The 24,246-nt window shown below is 38.7% G+C and overlaps 1 long non-coding RNA gene across 1 annotated transcript; it reads right to left on the bottom strand.

Annotated features, from left to right (window-relative positions):
* Positions 1-990: 990 nt before the first annotated feature.
* Positions 991-3,693, bottom strand: LOC120438459. Its single transcript, XR_005611928.1, has 3 exons — positions 3,635-3,693; positions 3,401-3,559; positions 991-1,738 (listed from the first exon to the last, which is right to left on the bottom strand). It is a non-coding gene; the product is annotated as an uncharacterized LOC120438459 (long non-coding RNA).
* Positions 3,694-24,246: the final 20,553 nt, after the last annotated feature.

Raw genomic sequence — 24,246 nt, 5'->3', positions numbered from 1 at the left:
GGATTCTGACAGCGTGGAAAAGTGTGAAAACATCCACGATCACCAATGGATTTCGAAGGGCTGGACTGCTGCATGATGGAGAGGAGGACACCGCCATGGCCCTTCAGAGGGTTTTCAACTCCGACACTGACAACGAGGATTTCTTTGGTTTTGAAAGTGACAACAAAGGAGAGAAGCAGAGAGTAGATGACGTAGCCATCCTGAGCCTGTTCGTTTCCGACACTGGAGAAGAGGACTTTGGTGGTTTTAGTGCGCAGGAAGATGGTGGTGAATGACTGACTTTTCTTCTTGCTAAAGCCGTGTCACTGCACCTGAGCCTAAAAGGTAGGCCGAATCTATTTTTTCTGGTGTGCTGTAGGTTATTGTTATATACTACATTTGTTACTCATTTATAAAGCACAGTACATGTTTCGTACTTGTAATTACCGGTACTTGTACATATACCTAAAAAGTTATGCAAATATGTACCCGTCACTTGTTTTTCAAAATATTAATAAAAGGGATGTCTCCAAACAGTCATCTCTTTCCTGACAATTCCCTTTGTGCATATTCTCTTACATATGATAAGTAAACATTGAAACACCTGCAGCTTTTAGTCAGGTGCGGCTAATGTATGTACAAAACAGGATTTTCCCTTGATTTATCTTGTGCGGCTAATATTCAGGTGCGCTTTGTAGTCCGGAAAATATGGTATATCCTTGCAGAGAGAATATGGTTTTGGTTGTTTTTCAGTCACTGACACTCAGTACAGATGAGTGAAGGTGAGAGCTGTGTGCCAGTATCTTCATTAATCTTGCCTCACTATTTCCCCTGTTTGTGGGTACAACATTACTGCGTTAAGATTTACTCTAAACTTTAGAATTGGTCTGAGAAAGTGAAGCTTACTGCACTTTCTCTACTACTAAGTGCTTAAATAATATCAGACCAAGCAGAGGTCATATTATTTTGAACTTATAGCAAGGAAAGATAACTTGTACATGGGTATGCAATTAATAAAAACAGCAGATATGCATTTTATTGGGACGGGCTGAACATGTGTATGATTAAAAAGTGGCTTTTTTCGTTAACAGCAAGTAATAACAATATAGAAATAAATAAAATAAAACACTGATTTCTCCAGAGAAACATTCCTCATAAATTCTAACAACTGACTTGTACATTTTAAAATTAGACAGTATGTAAAGCTGTAAATCATAATCACAAGTAATAGATTCCTGTGCAATCTTGCAAATAGTATATTTTCATCAAAATGTCAAACTCTTGACCTGCTTTGCTGGATATAAAAGATATTTTTTGTAATATTTCCAGATTCAGCTCTTTCATTTTGATTGCCATAAAGCAGGGGTGTCCAAGTCCAGGTTTCAAGAGCCGGTGTCCTGCAGGTTTTAGATGTGTCCTTGATCCAACACAGCTGATTCAAATGGCTAATGACCTCCTCAATATGTCTTGAAGTTCTCCAGAGGCCTGGTAATGAACTGATCATTTGATTCAGGTGTGTTGACCCAGGGTGAGATCTAAAACCTGCAGGACGCTGGCCCTCGATGCCTGGACTTGGACAACCTTGTCATAAAGTATGTAAAACTAGACAAGCCGTCTATTCAGCTAATTAAGTTTCATAGAGTTGCAATATAAATTTCCATCTTCATTGGCACAGTTTAGAAATTATACTCTCATTCTTGCCATCGAACCTTCGTCTTCAGTACATGGGTCGTCACCATGGAGACAGGTAGGGTGTTTTCTACATGGAGAGCACATTGGAGAGTAAATTAGGATCATGTACCAAAGTTTAAAGCGATGTTTTTACATTTTATATCCTGGTTTTAGAGCATTTTCATATTGTACTACATATTATGTTTATTATGTCAGCTCTGTAACTTGCAGAAAAGATTGATCAATCTTAACACCAGCAGTACTTTAGTTTAAGATTAAAAGTAGTTTAGCTCCAGTTTAGTTTAGCTTTCTTCTCTTCAGTCTTTACAAACATCAGCTGATGAACAGTTGTTTCTGGTTACTATTTAGACATGTGTACCCTCACAGTAAACATTGATGGTTATGTTAGCTGAACATGTTAACAACTAATCCATATTAGTAAACAACTGAGCAGTAAATAACCTGATATCATGGGAGCAATACTGATGGAAATGCTGTTCAACACATTATATTTATTTAATTAAACAGAGTGAGGAAGAACTCCTTTCAAACAGAAAGAAACCTCCAACTGTGAACACAGAGGGGCAGTCATCTGCCTTGACAACTTTGGTGGTGAGAGGAAAGAGAATTGGGGGGGGGGAGGAGAGCACAAAGAGAGAACAAAACACAAACTGTGAGAAGGCCATGGTTTAATGACATGCAGCAGCATCACAGGCAAAAAAACGGGAAGAAGTGATGATCAGTACATTATGGTAAATCAGCCTGAGTCTAAAGCAGCATAACTAAGGGAGGATTCAGGATTATCTGACGCAGCCCTATCTATAAACTTTATTAAAAAGGCAAGTGAAGCATATCTTAAAAGTAGAGATGGTGTCTGTCTCCTGAATCCAAACTGAAAGCTGGTTCCACAGAAGAGGGGCCTGAAAACTGAAGGCTCTCCCTCCCATTCTACTTTTAAATACTCTAGGAACAACAAGTAGGCCTGCAGAGCGAGAGCGAAGTGCTCTAATGGGGTGATATGGTACTACAAGGTCATTAAGATAAGATGGGGCCTGATTATTTAAGACCTTGTATGTGAGGAGCAGGATTTTGAATTCAATTCTGGATTTAACAGGAAGCCAATGAAGGGAAGCCAAAACAGGAGAAATATGCTCTCTCTTTCTAGTCCCTGTCAGTACTCTTGGTGCAGCATTTTGGATCAGCTGAAGACTTTTCAGGGAGTTTTTTGGACATCCTGATAATAATGAATTACAGTAGTAATACATGCGTGAAATAGTTTTTCCATGTCACTGTTATCTAATTTTAGAAAAAACCCAAAAAACAGTTCTTCTGGGTTGTTTAATATGCATGTTGATGAAGATGTCAGTGGCTCTAAAAATCCTCAATGTTTCTGAAATGATTCAGTCCTTTATGTGTTTACAACATAATTGAACTTATTTATTGGTGTCATCTGGCATCATGGATAAATATATCAATATCATTTTCATAGAATTGGAAATGTATATAGAATTTTCTAATAATATCCTGTGAGATTGGAAATATCTACAGTATAACGCTAAAGCTGCAGAACTCCATGAATATTTTTTTGTTGATGTCTATTAGGTTACAAGAGCAGTGGACTCACTGTTATGTTTGTCTTTTCCGGACATTAACATGTGAAGAGTTTATTTAGAGTTAAGCGTCAGTAATAAACAGCCTGATGGTTTGTTTACTGATGTTTCAAAGGTGAATAAATGATTCAGTGGCTCACCTGTGGCATGAGCACAGTGAAGATGAAGTAAGTGCGAAAAGAACAACAGCAGGTGGCAGACTGTAGTCACAACCTGGAAAGGGGTGGAGACAAGCGATGGAGGTGCTCTAGAGGTGGTCATGGGAAGGGTAGTGGGTGAGGCTGTGGTTGATGGTTTAGCTGCAGAGAGAATCCCACCTGTTCAATTGACTGTGAACACAAAGGGAGTGGTGAAATTAGAGTGAAGCTCCTCACCTGTGACAGTGATCCAGCTGGATGGAGACTCTCCATGACCGCTGATGTCACAGTTGTAGAGGCCTTCATCAGACCTGGAAACATGCTGGATGGTCATGTGACCTGTAGGCTGCTTCCTGATGAAGGAGCCATCTTTAAAGAAAGCAGCTGGGAGGTTGGAGGGAGTGGTCTTTGTTTCACAGAGCAGAGTGACGTCATCTCCCTCCATCACAGGGAGGACAGGACTCTGCAGGATCACTGATCCACCTCAACACAGAGACAAACTACAGCATTTCATCCATTTACACACAGCTTCATCAACACCAACTCCACACACTCAGCTTACCAGTGACTGTCAGGTTAACCATGTTACTGATGGGACCCTCTCTGGACTCACACCAGTAAACTCCACTGTCCAATGGGTCGATGAAGTGAATCTCACAAGAAGAACCTGTATATCTTCCCCATTTAACTCCACACTGGGTCATTTGCTGTGTGCTTGTGTTTCTCCTCAGAGTCCATCCAGCAGAGCTGTCGTCCTCCTCACAGCTCAGAGACACAAAGTCATATTCAAAGAACTGAGAGCTGCTGGGACTCACAGTCAGACGAGCTGGAGCCGAAAGAGGAAAATAAGTTTAAACAAGTACTACAACTGCTGCCATAACTGCAAGTTTTTTCATGTTTTTTGTTATTATATCCTACAAAACTTGATCCTTACGTCTAACAAAGACAAGAAATACAAGCTAAATATTAGCATGTTTTGATATCTGCTTTGTTTGTAGCAAAAATGCAACTTTCTTTACACTTGAAATTGGCCCAAATCACAACTACTAGATACAAGATATTCACTGACCTTGGTTTGTTGGGGAGCACAGCAGTGAGCCGAAAACTGAAAGTGATAAACTGATGCTTAGACAAGAGGAAGTTGCTCTTAAATATTTTAACAGACCATAAAATGAGGTGCTGAAGCCTAGAGAGATTAGATTTGCCAACAATACAAATATTCAAAAACAGTTTGTTTTTTTTTCGTAACAAACATTTTGTTTCATTATCCAGGCTACTGATGCTCACATAACCAGCTAGACTTATCCTGTGAGTCACAAACGTGTTTATTCAGCTAAAACCTTTCATAATTATAAGTCCACATGGAGAAAATCGTGAGTACAGGTTATTTTGACATTTCAGATCAGAAATAAACACAACGAGTGTACTTACAGAGCAGCAACAACACAACGCTATCTTTCATACTGCGTCTCTGTGAAATCACACAAACACTTTGATTAGTTCACTCCCCCTTCCTTTTTCCTGACTTATTTTTATCTTTATTTTGGAGAAGTTAAATGGGAAGTGAATCTAGTCTTAAGGAGAACAGTGAATGGACATAACAGTGTCCCCCCACAGGTGTAAATTCCAGTAATTTCCTGGCTTTCATATCCTCCAGAGGCGCAGAATACAATAATTTTTTGACATCTCCTTTTTTAAAGATAATTTAAGAATTGTGTTTCATAGGCACATTGTGTTTGTCAGCCCATCGAACGCCTACTCATCGTCCGATCCATCTGATCTTTCATCTGTACTTCCTTTTCATCGTGATCTCAAGGAGGTATTTAGAAAAGACCATACGTTGTATGTTACCCCCACACAGACCTTATGACTGTGTGAATAGACTGTATTTATATACGTGTATATATGCTATATTTATGCTTATGTTCATATTCTCTTATTCCTTTTATTGTATTTTCTAATTCTTTACTATGCAAATTTCTTTTGGTGTTCTCCTACTGGAAACTGAATTTCCCCAAGGAAACTACCCAAGGGATTAATAAAGTTCTATCTGTCTATCTATAGACCTCCTCCCAGGTGCACAACTTCTGACCAGTTGATTGTATATCCTCTCTCAACCCAAAGGAGAGGCTATGGAGAAGTATATCACTGACTCTCTTGGCGCAAGGATAATTAGACCATCCTCCTGCCCAATGATTGCTCGGTTCTTTTTTGTTGAAAAGAAAGACAAGAGTCTCGGGCCCTGCATCGATTATTGTGGTCTTAATAACATTAAAGTAAAAAAAACAAGTACCCATTGCTGCTGTTGACCGCCACCTTTGAATTACACCAGGGGGCCACGATTTTCACCAAATTAGACCTGCGCAACAGGTATCATCTGTTGAGGATAAGGGAGGTAGACGAGAAACGGCTTTCAATACTCACCACGGTCATTTAGAATATCTAGTTATGTTGTTTGGACCGGTATGGGCTGTGCTGTTCCAGCAAAAGAACAGTAAGTTCCACCCCTGCACTTATTATTCTCATCGTCCCTCCTCAGCAGGCCGGCCCTGGTCACTTCCAGTAGTACTGTCATGGCCCAGCCTGAAGATGATCGGCGGTGACTATGTTTTGTTATTCTCCCTCTCTCTCTCTCTTTTTCTCCCTGAGAAGATATTCATGAGCGAGTGGAGAGTGGCTAGCAGGGTGCAGTGTGTGGCTGATGATGAGCGAGAGTGATTTACCATTTTTACCTTCCCTTTAGATTTCCAGTTTTTGCAGTTGGAGATTGTAAAATAAGCTTTCTGTGTTCTTCCAAGCATCGGAGTCCTGCACTTGAGTCCCCTATTTACCATGACAGAATCCTTTTAGGTCTAAGTAATTTTATTTAATCTTTGAGCAATCGTATATGGATCAAGCCATTAAGTAGGGGATGGCGGTATAAACGGTATACGGTAGAAACAATTTAAATTTGACCACCGTTGGAGATTTTGACTATACCGCTGTATCGCGATAGCACATGTTGATGGCGTCATCAAGCTGCCCCTGTTTTGGTCGAAAACATTGCAGCGGCTGCAAATAACATCATCTGCAAATTATGCCGGGCAACAGTAATAGCAAAGAGTCAAAGCACTTTTGGAATATGGGGAAAGCCAAAAACTGCGCTTCTTCCACTTCCCTAGCATTGATTCATTAATGCTGAATTCTCTCGCAGCTGCTCTATTCCTATGTTGTTGCAGTATAATAATGACTAACCTTGTATTGTGAATGGATTATCTCAGTTGTTCTCCTAACTGAAGTTTGGTCCGTGTATAGCATCCTACCATGCAATTGCATTTGTCCCTTAACCACCAGAAACCCTCACGTTAACTTTTATCAGTGGAAAAAAGTTAGCGTTTAGCACAGTGAAGCTGAAGGATAATGTTATGCTAACGTAGCTGTTTTGCTAGTCATCACATAGGACATCATTATATACCAGCTACTCCAACGTCAGTCACCCTACAAAAGTCACTGCTGTTTAGTTTTCTGTCTTGATTTTTGTTGGAAGTGATAGCAGAGCTGTACGTTTTAATTTTTTCAGAAATCTCTCAGTTAGAACATGGCATATCATGTTTAGGTGGAAACTAGCGAGCTAACTTCCTGCTAACTTCTAACTCCGTTGAATTTAATAAATTCCGTATTCATGGATGCCTGGATGTTAAATTTAATTGTTACACCTGGTAAAGCAGCAATGCTGATCATTTTATTAAAGGTGAAAGAATTTAGACAGTTTTTAACCCTCAGTGAAACCGCACACTGTAAAATATAACTTGTTGTTTCAACTTAAAAATATCAGGTACAGGGCTGCCTTAAAATTTTAAGTTAAGTCAACAAATAGAGTTTGTTCTTATAACACAACCAAATGTTATGTTGATGAAAAATCGCATGTTGTCTAAACTTTCGTCTTAGTTTAGTTGACTGAGATTTGTTAGTCAGTTCAACTCCTTTAATTGTCATCTTTACTTGGGAAAACCCTTTCAGCTAAATTAAAATAATCTATTGTTTAAACTCTTGTCCTAGTTCAGTTGACTTGGGTTTTTTAGTTAATTCAAATACTTTAGTAGTTCTTTTAACTTAGGAATCTATTTTAGCTTAACTAACATAATCTGTTAGCTAAGTTGATTTAAGTTTATTAATTACCGGAGCTCCTTAAGGTAGCTGAGTGAACTTGTAAATCAGTTTCATTTTAATTATCAGAGTTGATTGACTGGATGTAAAGAAAAATGTGTATTGAACATCTTAAGTTTTTTTTGTTTTGTTTTTTTAGCTTTCTAACATCCATTTCAGCAAAACTACCTGTTAGGTTTATCTTAGATCTCAGGTTTAAATATCTACATTCCTTTAAATTAATTTTCTGTTGTTTACAGAAAAAAATAAAACCCCACAGATTCCATTAAAGTGTATCTGATCATTTCAGGCAGAAACATGACAAGACAATTACTCATGAGCACCCAACATTCACCATTTATTGTGCCATCTTAGTCATCTGAGAAACAGAAAAATCAGTGACGTAGCTCATCAGGCTCACAATCCATCAAAACTCAAAGGCTGCTCCCTGTGAAACAATAAATTTGAACTTGGTCTTGAGCCCAGTTTGGGTGAAGATTAAATTCTGACCAATACTCTAGGAGCAGTAGTGATTCTTGTGAAGTAACAACATAAAGTCTGCATTAATGTAATGTATCAATGGGACACTTGCTATTTTAGAAAAGTTATTCTTTACATTTGCAAAATTTTTAAACTTCATTGTGCTCAGTCACACCTGTTAGCATAAAACGTGAAATATTAAAATAGTACAAAACCTTTGATAAGTGACAGTAAAGATCAGTTTATAACAACTAAGACATCAAACTCTTGTATTTGTCTTCGTTTACAATTGCAACAAATTCCACAGAACCAATATCTCTGACAATGTGTGCATGCTTCTGAAACATTTGATAATATGAATATTTCAGAAACATCAGTTTGAGTCTGCTCAATTGCAAAACAAAGGAAAAACTACTGACTTGCATGAGATAAGCATCTGCAAATTCCACCATTATATTGTTGTTCACATAAGTTTCTTAAACCATGAACAAATGAGTAATTGTCTAATCTGAAATGTAAAGTGTAGTCATTTAGTGACATACAAAAGTGAGAATGAGAACTTGCAAGAATAAAAAAACAAACAGTAAAATAAAAACTGTCCTTAACACTAAGGCAATTGTATGCTGTGAGCATACAATTACAGTTCTGCATGGCTTTCTGCAAGAGTCTGTTTCTTAGACCATGCACTAGTGAGATGCACTGCCTTCCACCAATGTTCATTAGGACGTTGTGAATGACTTCAAAGATGTCCTTAAGTTCCTTTGGATAGTCTATGTTGAGGGCAGAAAGAAGGCCCATCAGCATGGAAATGGCACTTGAGACATCCCTCAGATTAGACAGGATTACTGCCGCCTCAAGGACAACCAACACATCGATGATGTCTTCTTCTTCCACCATCGCAATGCCAACTTTCATCCTCTTAGACAACGTGTCTTCAATACCTGTCGGCTATAAAAGGGTTCAAAGACAAAAAAATAAATAAAATTACACAATTACAATTACACAATGTCCGCTGTGCTTATGAATTCTTGTCTTTCCAAAGAAGGCCCATACTGATGCTTTGGATGATGGTGATTGGCTTTGGGTAACACTTATTAGTTGTTAAAGTTTTTTCAGAATGAGATATGCACCCCCATGTTACAAATCCATTTCTTGCTTTAAACAAAGACCATGTTCATAAATAACTGAGCATGTCTTCAATTGCAGAATTCAAACAAAATTTTCAATTTAAATGGTAAATGGCCTGTATTTGTATAGCGCTTTACTAGTCCCCTGAGGACTCCAAAGTGCTTTACACATTCAGTCATTCACACACATGGGTGGATGACTGAATCGTGGCTCAAGAGTTGCCAGTTTGTCTTATAATCGGAAGGTTGCCGGTTCGAACCCCGGCTTGGACAGTCTCGGTTGTTGTGTCCTTGGGCAAGACACTTCACCCGTTGCCTACTGGTGGTGGTCAGAGGGCCCGGTGGCGCCAGTGTCCGGCAGCCTCGCCTCTGTCAGTGCGCCCCAGGGTGGCTGTGGCTACAATGTAGCTTGCCATCACCAGTGTGTGAATTTAAATCTACTTATACTAAATATTGGCTGTGCTCTAAACTAAATCTGGCTGAGAATACATGAAATGTGCAAACTGCAGCTACACTACGAGATCAGATTGTGGCTCCATAGACAATGCTTCTTTAATCAGTTTATTGATTAAAGTTTATTATTTTTCCCCTATATTAACAGCATGAAAAAAGAGCATATAGACATGGCTGAACAGGTTGCATAATTGGCACTGAATATCAACATCCACCTTTACCCAGCTGCCCAATGACTCTGGGCCAGTAACCTTTAATTGCTTACCCAGTCTACACAGTCTCTTTTCCAGGGTCCAGGACATTTCACCAAAGTATTGCCCCCCACAGCTGTAGCAGCCACTGCAGCCCCTTAAATATCCTAATATCTCTGCCATTACAATATACAATGTGAGAAATCAAACGTAAAGCTGAAGTGAACAGTACAGCAGCGAAATGTCAAAGACCCTGGTGAAGACATGAATAAACACAAGACACTAATAATATCAATGCTAGCTTGCCAGTTAGTTTCTCTGAAACCTAGACCAAATCCATTGTCAAAGATCTTGTAATAATACATTTGGTGAGGAAAAAGTACACGTTATCATGTGGCATCTATTGTTTCATAGATGCCACATGTTTCATTTAAAATCCACTGTGGTGCTGTCATTATTAAATTTACTAAAAGAAACAATGCTAACCTTCACAGTCTTGAAAGTGTGTGAGGGATCTTCCTTTAGAAAAGGAAGGTGAGGTCCTCTGTCCTCTTCCTTTGTGTAGGGCTCTGGTCAAAGAAGTCAAAAACAAAACCAAAACATTTTTTAAACAGTGTTTATAAAGCATGTAGACAGCTCCAAATTCACAGCTTTTTGATACATAATTCCATCAATATATGATTATCATTGGAGATTTTGAATCAGGCTTATCAGGACATTCAAGTAGAAAATGATATCCAACCTACCACCAATATACATAGATTCTGTAAAAGTTACCACACTAAATGTCCGGTTGTGAAATATGATGACAGACTTTACTTATCAGCTTTCTTTCAATGAGTTCATCAGTTGAACTGGATAACCTAAAACGTAAACAAAGGATTAGATTTCACAGTTGAACACTTACATCATCACCGAAGCATCTTATGAGCCTAGTTAGCCCTCCTATGCCGCTCTTGATTTGGTACAGCTCCACGAACCTCTCCATAATGGTCAAGCACAGCAAAAAGGAACCCTTTCAGGTCAACAGATGTAAGACGGGCAAATTCTGCTTCAACCTGAGCAATAGAAGAAGAGGGGTGGAGAGTACAGGCAGAATAAAAAAAGATTCTTTGAGACCCAAATTTAAGCAAACAGTCATCTGAGGCCCATTAGAGAAAACACAAACACACAAAAAGCAAACAAACAAAAGATGCACTTTACCTGCCGTTCAGCAAACAAGGAAGTTCAGAGAACAATAAGCTCTGTCTCGAAATCTTTTAAAGTAGAATGATTGTGAAAATGACTTATGTGATGTAAAACTTTAGTAAACGTATGCGATTAAAAGAACACTGAGTAAAAGGACAAGTAACAGTTTCCTTATTCCTCAGATGTTTACCTTGATGAGCAATACTGTTTTAGTCCAACTGCCTCATTAAAGTTACACAACAGGCTTTTTACATTAAAGCCAGCAAGTCCATTACATACTCCCTTTTTAGATCTGAAATACTGTGCACATTCTGTGTATATGTAGTGGACAGCAATTTACCCCAAAGAGCGCAAAGTTTGCAAGTCCACCTCATTTAAATGACAAAGACAGATGTGATCATCTAGACCTGTGAAAATAAATTAATGACAAACTTGCAGTTATGGATGTTATTACAACCACAAGAACCTAAACAGTCTGCTCCATTGCTTTTGTTAATGAATCATTTGTTGGTAACACATCTGAATATTTAGTTTATGCCAACTGCATGCAATCATCAATAGTGCCATATTACTTCTTAAGAAGTACCCTGACACTACAATCTTTATATCATTTGTTCTACAGAGCTATTAAGTTACAATATAATCTGTGGTGTTTCCAGTATGACAAAATGCACAAATTGGAACTTACCATTTGACTCCACTGACAAAAATGAATCCCCAGCATCAAGTTTGGCTTCACAGACCTAAAATAAGTAAAATAAAAATATATGTTATAATTATATTGTTTTCACCATTTATTCATGTTTGCTAGTTTTCTGACATATAAACAATGTTAGTTTTGTTACAATACAGGGAATGCAGTTTAATTAAAAGGTAAATTATGCAAAAAACAAACAAGCAAACAAACAAAAAAAAAACTTCTGCAGTATACCATGCCAAAAATCAGTGTCTCTGATGCCAATTATTTTATCACTACAGCTCTTTTAGTATGGAAACTCACACAATCTAGTCATACTAGTCACAAGAGTTCAAAAATAAGTCAAAATAGTGAGCTGTTGTTAAGCATAAAGCATTTCAGGGTAACAAATAACTGCACAATATAATTAAAGCAAAAAATAAGCACACGGGAGGACTATCTGATAAAAACTAATATAATGCTGGTTTGTAGACCATATTTTTGTCTCAATCGTCAGTGCACTCTTGCAGCTTAGCATGCAGCAGTTAATAACAACCTAAGTGATTACATAGGAGTAAACAGATGACAACAAGCATCGGAGTCCTGCCAAAAAGTTCTTTTTGAACCCAGCCAGTTATTGGAAATATTGCCAAAATGAACTTCCACCAAAATACAACAGCCTGTGAACTTGAAAGAAATTTACAAGTACAGAGACAATATGAAATAAGCTTTATTAATTAGCTGAGTTAGCTTGCTAATATCGCAACAGTGGTTGAGTGCACAATCTTAAAGCTAGCGGCACAATACTTGTGATTTGGTCAGTGCCAAATTAAACCCATAAAAAAGGCCACATGTCAGTTTATTAGGTCAAGTTTGGTCATGACACACAAGCTGGACCTTGTCGGCTAAAGTTACATTAGCTAAAGCAAACATTTCGGTAAAAGAGAAAAACACACATCATGTCATAAATTCAAAACATGTTCCAACTTTTGTAGCTCTCTTTCCTTATAGTTATAACCAATGTTACTCACCTTGAAAGCATATTCCAAAGAAGACGATTAGAAAACGTCCAAGTAAAGTGAGCATGTCGTTAACCGCCAATTCCCCATGATGCACCTCGGTAGCAGTCACGTGGGAGAGTTTTGAATCCTGCTGTGCTCAACTTACCCACATTGTCAAGTTCACATAAGTTGCTGATTTAGCTGGACATGAGTTTTCAAGTTAGCTTTTTTTGGTGTGATTGGGACGTTTTTAACTTGTAATTCTATGTTATAACAACAACTTCAGTCATCTATCGTCAAACTGATATAGAATAATATGTTGAAATAACAAACATCTAGAATTACATTTTACAGTGCAGTGTTCATTTGACTTTCGTACCTGAAGGTGACCCAGATTACTCCACAAGGCTCCTGACTACGGCAGCCGTAATGCTCTGGCAATCCATCAAGTGGTGCGCCTTCATAGCTCAGGAAAGTCGTACTAAAACATTTTTTGACAAATTTCTGCGCACCGTGTACCACATAAAATCAGTTCGAGGTCAGTAAGCACAACCAGAATTCATACATAAGGCACACTGTCGATTTTTGAGAAAATTAAAGGATTTTAAGTGTGTCTTATAGTGTGTAAAATACGTTATACAGAAAAAAGAATATATTGCGATATATATCGTTACCACACATGCTTCAAATTATACCGTGATATGGATTTTAGGCCATATCGCCAAGCCCAACCATTAAGGAAAACTGAAGTTGTGAAACTGAGACTAATGCGGGATACACAATCATCACAAGTCATTCACTTTCAATGTACATTGCAAATTGTGCAACATAAAATATAAGTAAACATACATTTACATATACACATACAACCATAACAATAAGGTATATAAAGGTATATAAAAGTATTTAAAGAAAGCAGAAAAGGTAGAAGTCATATTTTTCTAAACTCTTTCCAAGAAAGGGTAACTTAAAAATGCGACTGTAGTTATTGACAACAACAAATGCAAAGCTGAACAGTCTTTTGTTTGTTAAAATTAATAATTTGATAAAGAGAAAAAGAAGAAACCAAAAAATACATTACTTCAGATAAACATTTCCAGACACATTTTTATACTTCTGTTTGATTTTCCAAAAAATTACACATTATGTGGAACAATAAAAACAAATGACTTATAACTTCCCGCTTAGTCAAAAAAAAAGTACATTTTTTTTAATCAACATTTAAAAAATCTTGACCTTTCTCCATACATTGGATAAATGACATATTTATTGTAATATTGTATTTTCAGATGTATCTCTTTAATTTAGATCATGATACAGTATCTGAAAAAAATAAAAAACAAGACTTCAACCAATTAATGCCAATAAAATAAGAGTTTTAGTAAAACTCTCTCTGTTCAGTACTTTGGCCAACACTTGATATCTTTTAAATGTGCTATATAAATGAAGCTGACTTGACTTGACTCTCCACCTGTACTGATTTAGTTCAGAAGTTATGCTCTGTAGTAACATCATCCCTCTTGTTCTGCAATGGCTCCTTATCTTCAGTAGGCAAAGTCATCACCATGGCGGCAAAATTGGAAAGGAAATATAGATCAATTAAAAAAAAAAAAAAAGTTCAAAGTTGCTTTTTTCCCATTTTATATCCTGACTTTTCAGCATTTTCATTTTTTTAAATATGTCACTAGCCCCAGAAAGTCTGTCCATAAAAATTATGAACAGAATTGGTGACAAGGGCAGCCCTGGCGGAGTCCATCACCTACTGGAAACAAGTCATAGTTATTGCCCGCTATGTGGACCAAGCTCTTGCAACAGTTCGATAAGGATCAAATGGTCTGAAGCAATGGGCCAGACCCCCCATAATCCTAAAACACCTACCACAGGACACTCCAAAGGACATGGTCGAAGTCTATAAAATATATGTAGTCTCTTTGAGTAAACTCCCATGCACCCTCAAGTATAGAGAGATAAATATTATAAAATAATAAATATTATAATTTTCAAAAAAACTGCATGTGCATCAAAATAAACTATTTCCAGCAGTGCAATTTGAGTTCTAAGCATCCCAGAAACTATGCAGGAAAGCATAAAGTCAAACATGACTTTTAAAAATACCACAATATGCTTATAAGGCCCTGAAGGTAAAAAAACCCCTACATTTTCCACGAATATGATGTCACTTCCGGTTTCGGGCAGGTAATGGCGGACATGCGATAGTTCGCACTGACGTCTATTCCAACATAGGAAGTGTTATGAACAGCTGATTGGATTGGTAAAGCGTGTTTCTGGAATGTTTTTGTTGCTGCAAGTGCTTTTTATGCTATTTCTGCAAAGCTATATGTGGAAGGAAACCGTGACCTAGGACAAGCTGAATGCATAAGATGTAAGGACAACTCATTCAGTTTCATATGCAAAAAAAAATTATTGCGCTAGCTTATGTGGTTCCAGTTCTACAGAGATTTAAAAATAGTTACGCAAAATGGAGAGTACCCGCTCCGACTGGTTTTAAAGGGTTAAAGATGGGGAAACACCACCCCAGTCTGCCAATCCAGAGGTACCGCCACTGATCTCCACGCAACATCTTCTGTCTTCCTCTGGGAAAGACGTGCCAGTGTTTTCAGTTAAAGACACCAGCGCCCCATCCGCACTATACATAGTGCAGGTAGTGCAGATCATCGACCTGCGTTCTAGGGTGTCCTGGTGGCATCCAGTAACAAAACACTGCTTGAATTCAGATCCTGGAGACTGTTCCTCCCAATCATACCCCTCCAGGTCTCACTGTCATTGTCCACATGAGCATTCAAGTACCCCAGTAGGACAGATGACAGAGTCCCTGGGTGGAGCACCCTCAAGCACCCCTCCCAGAGAGCCCTAGAAGGCTGGGTGCTCTGAACCGTGGTTTGGCGCATAAGTGCGGATGACAGCCAGAATCTGTTCCCTGACCGTAAGGCGCAGGGAACAAACCCTCTTGTCCACTGGGGGATACCCCAATGTACAGGCATCAAGCCGAGGGGTTACTAGGATACCTACCCCAGCCCACCGTCTCTCATCAAGGGCAACTTCAACCTAAAACAAAGTCCAGCACCTCTCTGGAAGATTAGTTCCAGAGCCCAAGCCATGCATTGAGATGAGCCTGAATGTATCTAGCTGGTACCTCTCAACCTCATGCACTAACTCAGGCTCCTTCCCCACCAGAAAGGTGACATTCCATGTCAAATTCGCTGGTTTCGGTAGTCGGGGATCAGTCTGCACCCGGCCCCTACGGTGCCTCTTGTACGTGGTAGGCCTACAGGAGGATGGGCCCATGTCTCTTTTTTGGGCCCCATGGTCTAAGGTACAGCCACCCTCGGGCACCCTCCCTGAGCCTGGTTCCTTGGACTGGGCCCCAGGAATCCTATCCTGGGCAGGGTGAACTTTTCCCTCAATTTTCTACTCATAGGGGTCTTTTGAATTGCTCTTTGTCTGATCCCTCATCCAGAACCAATTTGCCATGGGAGACCCTACCAGCAACATAGCGCCTAGGATCTCTGGGACACACAAATTCCTCCACCACGATAAGGTAGCAATCCATGGCATGACACTAAGGCAAAATAGTAACATATTCAGAAATTGACACGAGGAAACAACAGAGCACACTCAGAGTACTCTCATCAGAATATAAATGGAAATAAACTGATACCAATAATTAAAGCCTTATAATACTACATAAAACATGAAAATTAAATGTTAAAACAAACAAACAGGACACAAAATAAGACTTCAGTGTCCCAAAAGCTCAAAATCACATAAACCCCTATGAGCAGCACTTGGTGACATAAGAGGAAGACATGCCTTCACAGGAAGATATGGGGAAGAAATGTATGGGCTCATATTGTGGTCATAAATGTTTTGTACTTGTAAATCAAATGCGTAGTTGTGAACTGAGTTTTGTAACCTTGTAAACCAAAATATGTGAACATTTTATGTTTGTGCATCTACAGATGAGAATTTGTGCGTGTGTAAAAAAAAAGAAAAAAAAAAAGATGTGTTTGTAAAAAATATTTACACGAGTTACACATTTTTTTTGTTAGGGTCTGGTTACAGATACAAAGCAAAAAACTACGTGTAAAACTGCGCAGAGAACAGATGGGTTTGGTTCTCGGAGGGATGCTTTTCTGAGCTTCAGGTCCTGGAAGGGTAATACAGTTTGAATTCTCATCTGTAGATCCACAAACATAAAATTTTCACATATTTTGGTTTACAAGGTAAACTCAGTTCACAACTATGCATTTGATTTACAAGTACAATAGAAATGCACACTGTATGTAAGAAATGTAAGATGAGAAAGAAATTTAATTGATTTGTGTCACCTGACTTGTAAGTTTAGTGAATTACTCAGAGTTTTACCTTTGGGTTTTTCTCGATACAAAGAAACCATGAGGATAGTGGAGATAAAGTATGGACAGAACACCAGCAGATGGCGGGTCAGGGTCAATGCAAGCTGGAGAGGGTTTGAGACCTGGGACTGGTCTTCGGAGGTGGCCAAGGCTGAGGTGGTGGGTGAGGTGGTGGTTGAGGGTTGACCTGTATCAGATAAATATGTGGATAAAAAAATGGTGATATCAGAGTGAAGCTTCTAATTGAAATTCAGTTCAATTTCATTTATATACTATTCATTTATATATTAAATATACCAAATTAGAAATTGTCTCAAAGCTCCTCACCTGTGACAGTGATCCAACTGGATGGAGACTCTCCATGACCGCTGATGTCACACTTGTAGAGGCCTTCATCAGACTTGGAAACATGCTGGATGGTCATGTGACCTGTAGGCTGCTTCCTGATGAGGGAGCCATCTTTATAGAAAGCAGCTGGGAGGTTGGAGGGAGTGGTCTTTGTTTCACAGAGCAGAGTGACGTCATCTCCCTCCATCACAGGGAGGACAGGACTCTGCAGGATCACTGATCCACCTCAACACAGAGACAAACTACAGCATTTCATCCATTTACACACAGCTTCATGGTAAAAAATAAATGGTAAATGGCCTGTATTTATATAGCGCTTTTACTAGTCCCTAAGGACCCCAAAGCGCTTTACATATCCAGTCATTCACCCATTCACACTCACATTCACACACTGGTGATGGCAAGCTACGTTGTAGCCACAGCCACCCTGGGGCGCACTGACAGAGGCTTCATCAACACTAACTCCACACACTCAGCTTACCAGTGACTGTCAGGTTAACCATGTTACTGATGGGACCCTTTCTGGACTCACACCAGTAAACTCCACTGTCCAATGGGTCGATGAAGCGAATCTCACAAGAAGAACCTGTATATCTTCCCCATTTAACTCCACACTGGGTCATTTGCTGTGTGGTTGTGTTTCTCCTCAGAGTCCATCCAGCAGAGCTGTCGTCGTCCTCACAGCTCAGAGACACAGAGTCATATTCAAAGAACTGAGAGCTGCTGGGACTCACAGTCAGACGAGCTGGAGCCGAAAAAGAGGAAAACAAGTACTACAACTGCTTCCATAACTGCAAGTTTTTTTCATGTTTTTTATGTTAATATTGGCAGTGTGAAAATAGTTTTCTTCAAAACCTGACCTCTTATGTCTAACAAAGACAAAAAAAAATTAACACTTTTTGATGTCTGTTGCTAAGAATGTGACATTTTTCTGTGTAAGAACAATTTAAAAAATGAACAGCGACAGAAGTCATCAACGATGTAGACCTCAGAGTTAAAAATAACCCCCCCCAAAAGTCTGTGTCACCACTTAAAGATACGAGATATTCACTAACCTTGGTTTGTTGGGCTCCACAGCAGTGAGCTGAAAACTGAAAACAATAAACTGATGCTTAGACAAGAGGAAGTTGCTCTTGGTCATTTTTGTTTGGTTGTTCTTGTTGGAGAGAAACAGCACAGAACTCAATTTTTTCTTAAATTTTTTAACAGACCAGAGAATGAGGTGCTGAAGGCTAGAGAAATTAATTTACCAACAATAAAAATAATCAGAAACAGTTTTTTTTTTGTCATAATAAACATTTAGTTTTATTATCCAGGCTACTGATGCTCACATAAGCAGCTAGACTTATCCTGTAGGTCACAAACGTGCTTATCCAGCTAAAAGCTTTTGTAATTGTAAGTCCACATGGAGAAAATCACGAGTACAGGTTATTGTGACATTTCAGATCAGACATAAAAACAATGAGTGTACTTACAGAGCAGCAAAAACACAACGCTGTCTTTCATAGTGCGTCTCTGTGAAATTACACCAACTTTTTCATTAATTCAAAACCCATTCCTTCTTGCTGACTCTGACTTATTTTGTTTATTTTTAGTTTGGAGAAGTTAAATGGGAAGTGAATCTAATCTAAAGGAGAACACTGAATGGGCATAACAGTGCCCCCTGCAGCTGTAAATTCCAAGAGATTTCCTGGCTTACATAGCCTCCTGAGACCTAGAACACAATAACCTTTTGATATTTTGTTTTTCTTTTTAAGATAATTGTGTGGATGCCCTAAAGGGCTTCCACACTATTGTTTTCCTGTTTGAAACTTTATTCTTCAAGTTGCTGCCCCGTTTTTCGGCACTGAACTACTCTCTCAGTTTTCAGCCGATTTTCTCAGTTCAAACTCTAAACTGTTCTGCTATTTCTGCTAATTCCGGCTATATCTTTTGGTGTTTATTACTGTTATACTTTTTAAAATATTACACTTTTTTCCTTTAATTTGTCCCATTGAAATGAATGGGAAACTTCCACAATTCTGCTAAAACTTGCTTGTCTTTGAAACTTAACTACGTCCTCATGCTTTCACCTAGAAACTCCATTCAAACTTTAAAATGTTCTCAGATTATTGGGCTATTCCTGTCTGATTCAGCTTTTTCAGATCTTCTACCGTTTTAATCTTATCTCTCTTTAAGTTTTCAGTTGCAAAATTGTGATTTTTCAGAAAATACATGCGTTGCTATGGTTGCTATGCAATTAAGTCAGAGTGAGTGCTGGTCCGTTCTGAATTTTCTCTTCATGTCTGAACAACTTCTTGCTACTCACACAATTTCCACTCAACCCCCACAAATTATACATCAAAACGTAGGTATTTTTGCTGGCTTTCAGAAAATGTCACTATCTTTATTGTGAGGTTTACCGTTTTTTCGCAATTTGCCTCGGGTGACACAAGGTCTGACAACTCCCATTCAAAGTCTATGGGAGGTTTTAAAATTCAGAGCTGAAATTCTGGAACGGGAGGCATTTTAAAATTGCCATATCTCTTTAACAAAGCAAAGTTAGGACATGAGGCTTGTGCCAATATATCTTCAGACACTGCTGACACTCACAGTGGAAGCAGTTTTTACAATTATCTTACCGTTGAGCAATGAATTACGTTTGTTTGAGGAGTGGAAATCTGTCCTTCTCTCAGTCTTCAAACTCTGGAAATGAAGCCGTTTCTTCTCTCGTCATATCTCCGCGACGGAGGTAGAACGAGCTATGAAAATCGCAGTCAAAATACACCAAAGTCCGCTGATTCACCCAGTACAAGAATTATGCTGCTAGCCCTCCTAGTTTTTAAGTTACACGACGTTTTGTAACTCCAAAAAGCGGCGTTTTTCGCCTCTCACCGCGATCTATTTTCTGACTGCCCAAGTATCTGTCTTTCAGACCGCCGCCCCTTTCCAGGTGGCGCAATCAGTAATGACACGGCTCTGCAGCTCAAAGGTCGTGGGTTCAATCCCACCTTGGTCCACGTTTTTTTTTTTCACTACAAATTTATACACTATCACAGACCTGTAATTTATATTGCTAATTTATTACAATTCTGCAAAGTTTTATGATTTTAGCAGCTTTTCTAATATGGACCTCAGATTCTTGTTAACGCTCCATGGCAGAAACAAGTACACAGCCTGATGAAGCAGACTGAGGCAGTACCTCTGATTGGTGAATTTGAGCAGAACCAGGTTGTTCTTTTCATTTCATTTCTTTATTTATTTCACACATGGTTCAACAGTGTTTCTTTTTCTACATACCGAACCTTCTGCCTCTTTTCAGCAGAAATTCTGCTCATTCACCTCTTCTCTTGTGTGGGAGTGCCCTCTTGTGGCGCCTTTTGGGTAGTGCCTTAGTAAACGTGAACACTGCAAAGAAGTGGTATCAGACTGGTTTGTAGTGGAGGAATTTATTGCCAGTTTCTTTCATCTTTAATCCGTATTCATGTTGTAATGTAGTAGTACCACAATATGGCAGAAACACTATGTTTTGGCACAAATACTTTGATTTAGTATACTTTAGCTTCTTCAGCTTCTTCACCCCTTTTCAGCAAAATTTTCATTTTTTTCACCCCTTTTCAGCACAAATTCCAGCTTTTTTGGCTGTATTCAGAAAAAAGACAACTCTTTTGAGGAGAAACTCTGCTGATTCATCTCTTTTCAGCGCAAGTTTCTGCTTCTTTGCCTCTTTTCTGCAGAAATTCTGCTGATTCACCTCTTTTCTGCAAAATTTTCAGCCTTTTCACTTCTTATTAGCACAATTGTCAGCAGCTTCTGCTCATTTCAGCAGAATTGTCCGTCTCTCCACCTCTTCTTTGTAAGAATGACTTTGGCTCAGGGAAATGAATAGCCGCCTTTGAGCAGAAATTCTGCTGATTCATCTCTTTTCAGCGCAACTTATTGCTTCTTTACCTCTTTTCTGCAGAAATTCTGCTGATTCAGCTCTTTTCTGCAAAATTTTCAGCCTTTTCACTTCTTCTCAGCACAATTCTCAGCAGCTTCTGCTCATTTAGCAAAATTGTCAGATTCTCCATCTCTTCTTTTTGAGAGAAAGAGTTTGGTTCAGTGAGATGAGCAACTGCCTTGAGACGGGAACGGCCAGGTTCAAATCCCGGTCATGGCAAAACCTGTTTTCAGTTTTCTCTTTTGTTCTTTTGTTCTGCCTCTTTTCTGCAGAAATTCTGCTGATTTACCTCTTTTCTGCAAAATTTTCAGCCTTTTCACCTCTTATCAGCATAATTCTCAGCAGTTTCTGCTCATTTCACCATAATTGTCAGTCTCTCCATCTCTTTCCTTGTGAGAGTGAGTTTGGGTCAGTGAGATGAACAGCCGCCTTGAGCCCAGGAGGGCCAGGTTCGAATCCTGCTCAGGGTGACAATTTTTTTTCACCACCATACAACTTTTTGCAACTTTTCATCTTTTTCAGCTTTTCAGCAGACAGCTTCAGCGTTAAGGCATCCACACAGCATTTTCGCAGGAAATGCAAATTTTTCTAGTTGAAGAATTGTGTTTCATAGGCACATTCATACTTAAAGCTGTCAGGACATGAGATGGAGGAGGACAAGACATTAGAGCAAGATGAGGAAAGTTCAAACAGAGGACAAGTCAGTTTTTGAGGATTCTGAGAGCTGGCAGAATAACGACATCCAAAGTTCGTTATGGATAAGAAGTAGTGTATAAGCTTGGGCTCTGAGGTTGTGGGATTTGGTTTCTCCGCTGTTACAGGACACCATCCTTTGAAGTGAATCTTCTTTACATGGCAACCTTGTTGACTTTTGTTTAAGAAACAAGGCTTTATTCTTTGCCCCCTTATCAGTGAAATCAAGATCATTTGTCCCTTTGATGGTTGCCTAATCTTGAAGAATCTGTCTCAACTTATTGAATTGGCTGTAACAAGGAGGTCATCTAAGTAATGTGACCACAGACGTGCTGAAGAATGTGTCTGAATTCCTGAATGTTTGCAGTGTGACAGCAGGTGGACTGGCCTTGTTTTCTGGTTGGCTGTCTCTTTCAGGTATCTGGTAGGTGGAGCTGATCCACTTATAGATGCAGCACACCTGAGAAGCCCAGTCCCAGTGTATTATAAAGCCACTTTGAATAAACCGCCAGCTCCCCATCTGTGGCTCATTATGCTCCCTTGGTTACGTTCAGTTATGGCTGTTGTACCATTTGACCTGTTTTTGGGTTCCTTTGCTTTAATTCATTAAAATATCTTACATCCTTTGAAAGCCTGTGTGTGGTCTCCCACTTACTTTTTACGTCCTTGAAGCCAGGTTGTGAGAGCAATTTTAATGCTACTTTTAGAATGTACCATCTCGCTCTTGTTTGTGTGTTGTTTGTTTTTTTTCTTCTGAAATTTTGTTTTTGGTTTTATGTAATCGGTGGATCAGCTGTTTGATGGTTGTGGGCAGCATTGCGAATGTTTTACATTTCATCCTAAAAAATTCAACTGAAAAAGTTCTCTCCCCTTCTGGATATCGTGATGCCTAAAAACTTCAGAGCCCTACATTAAACACTGTCTCATTATGGATGGCAGGTGCAGTCACACTGTCCCTGCTCAAAAGCTGATGCATCTTCCTCTGAACGTTCAACTTCCTGCTCTGATGTCTGGCCTTCCAACACTTCCACAACCCCTGACAGCAGTAAGACTGACTCCACTTCCACAGTTCTGAGTAAAACCTTTCATGCCCCATCCTGCCCTCTGATCCCAGAAGTATGGACACTGCCTGAAAGGATGAGATCATAACCGCATTAAATCAAAGTCAAGACTCAAATATGAAGAACCAATTTGAGTTTAAGCAAAACAAAAAAAATATCTACAGAAATGTATTAGTTGACTTCCTTTTTTTTCAATCTGGAATCCTTTTTGGTTGAAATCATTTCATTTAATATTTGAATGATTGTATATGAAATGAGTCATTAAGGAACATTGAAATTATACAATTGAGACTAATGCGGGACACACAAAGTGTTCTTTATTGTGAAGCAACCCACAGCTCTCCAGCATGCACTGGAGTGAGGTTCACACCTGCATGAGGAAAGTGAAGCAATTAATCGGTACATTAAATACCTGCAACCTCACAAAATAATGCTGTCCCATTTGTTGTTGCTTTCTCAATGACAAAGAAGAAAAGTCCAGTGGCTGCATTTTTTTTTAAATTTTCTAAAAATATCTGCAAGTATCTAAACTAATCACTGTGTAGAGGGGGGAAGGATCTGTGTCAGTGGTTAGGATTGTAAACATTTTCTACCATGCAATTACATATACGCATATAACCATAACAATAAAGGGTTTGGGGTTTTTTAGTATTTAAATAAAGCAGAACAGGGAGGAGTCATATTTTTCTAAACTCTTTCCAAGGAAGGGTAACTTAAAAATGTGACAGTTATTGGCAACACTAAAGGGAAGTTATGATTCTTTAGAAGGGGCTGAACAATCGCATGTTTGAAGGTTGATAAAACAGTATTGATAAGTTTTGATAAACAGTAATTGCAATGTTCATAAAAAAAAGAAATCCAAAGACAAGATAACTTCAGATAAACATTTTCTGACACATTTATTTTACTTGTTTGATTTTCCCAGAAATTACACATTGTGTGCAACGATAAAAACAAATGAGTTATGACTTCATGCTCAGTCAAAAAAACAAACAATTTTTGTCAACATTTAAAAAATCTTGAGCTTTATATGTTCATTTGATAGGTGTCATGTAATATTGTCTGATTTATCTCTTTAATTTTGATGTCTGAAAATATAAAAAAATAATAACTTCAACCAAGATCAATAAAATAAGAATTCTAATGAATTTCTCCATCTGTACAGGTTCAGTTCAGAAGTAATGCTCTGTAGTAACGTCATCCCTCTT

This window comes from Oreochromis aureus, linkage group 3 (genome assembly GCF_013358895.1).
Source record: "Oreochromis aureus strain Israel breed Guangdong linkage group 3, ZZ_aureus, whole genome shotgun sequence".
Classification (NCBI taxonomy): Eukaryota; Metazoa; Chordata; class Actinopteri; order Cichliformes; family Cichlidae; genus Oreochromis; species Oreochromis aureus.
The sequence above is the reverse complement of the archived record's forward strand: the minus strand, read 5'-3'. Positions and strand labels throughout refer to the sequence as shown.